The following is a 1,580-nucleotide window of genomic DNA, read 5'->3' as shown; positions in this document are numbered from 1 at the left end:
CTGTGAAGAAGGTGAGCGCAGAAGGCATGACTCGTAGGCAGTAATAATTGGCGGAGTCTCGGCTACAGGATCCAACTTGTGTTTTTTTTACAGCAATTCCCTTTCTCTACCAACCACATCTCTAAAGAAAACCTAATGATGCTGAATGAAAGAGCCTGTCTGTCGTTCAGGTGAGACAACGTCTGGTGTGAGGACGATGGTCATATAAATAAACAGAACCTCAGCCAATTTACCGCACCCCCCCCCCCCCCCCAACACACACAAACATGCATGCACGCTTGCACACACACGCACAGACACACACACAAACACTCACACTCATAGACACACACATACACACACGCACACGCACACGCACACACACACACACACACACACACACACACACACACACACACACACACACACACACACACACACACACACACACACACACACACACATACATACATACATACATACATACATACATACATACATACACACAGCTGTGGTGGGATCTGTGGGACTGTACATCCCTTGGAATCAGGAGTGTAGAATGTTGGTGTATTTTAGTGTCTCTCTTTTGTTCACATTTCTAGTCTAGGAACAGGCCAGGGCCTCTCATACTGATACAAGGTGTTATCTCTAGGGATCGACCGATACCGATTTTTTTAGGGCCGATACGATACCGATATTTTTTCATCAGCCTTAGCCGATACGCCGATACCGATTTTCTTTATTTTTATTTTTATTTTTATTTTTTTAAAGGAACATTTATTGAACTTCAATATAAAAAACAATATTTAACAAATAGTCAAAACAGGTGAAGTAGAACAAGTAAGAACAAGTAGATGAACAATATTTAACAAATATTAAAAACAGGTGAGGTAGAACAAGTAAAATAAAAAAAAATCGGCGAAGATCAGCCGTGTATCGGCCGATACCGATACACGTAAAAACCGCGAATATCGGCCGATAATATCGGCCGACCGATATATCGGTCGATCCCTAGTTATCTCCAACATTCTGCCATCGTTATATCTCAACAAGGTTGAACCGACCTGGTCCTCTGGGACATAGCCAGGGCCATATACCTTATCAAGGCTGAGAGTGCTTCTGTTTGCGTGTTATTCATGTATCCCCTTTTTGTATGATACTCGCCCCAACCCTTTGGTTCGACGAGAAGAGGGTTCGACAGCCAAGGAACAAGTCATCAAACTGCTCCTCAACCGGGTCCACTATAGATTATTCAACTTAAGTCTGTATCTCGCTGTATTACATCCTGGAATAAACCATTTATTCAACCCTCTGATCCAACCTGTCAAGTTGCTTTGATTCCGACTTCAAGAATTACTACTACGACGAAAAATACACAACGCAGAGTCTGTACGAACAGTTTAGAAATAAGCTGAAATCTAACAGGAGCTAAGCTGGCCTCAGCAAAACCATGTATGTATGTATGTGTGTCCGTTTATTTGTGCAGGTGCGTGTTTTTTTATATGTATGTATTTCTGTGTGCATATTGAATGTTTGAGTGTGTGACAGTGTGTTGCGTGAGTGTTTGCTGACAATAGGAATACAATTATGATATCCAAAAG

General features: G+C 42.0%; 1 long non-coding RNA gene across 1 annotated transcript; it reads left to right on the top strand.

Moving 5' to 3' along the window:
- Positions 1–91: 91 nt before the first annotated feature.
- Positions 92–1,294, top strand: LOC132474435 (uncharacterized). The gene is made up of 2 exons (XR_009529657.1): positions 92–170; positions 1,169–1,294. It is a non-coding gene; the product is annotated as an uncharacterized LOC132474435 (long non-coding RNA).
- The last annotated feature ends 286 nt before the right edge of the window (positions 1,295–1,580 follow it).

Source organism: Gadus macrocephalus, chromosome 16, assembly GCF_031168955.1.
Source record: "Gadus macrocephalus chromosome 16, ASM3116895v1".
Lineage (NCBI taxonomy): Eukaryota > Metazoa > Chordata > Actinopteri > Gadiformes > Gadidae > Gadus > Gadus macrocephalus.
The sequence above is the reverse complement of the archived record's forward strand: the minus strand, read 5'-3'. Positions and strand labels throughout refer to the sequence as shown.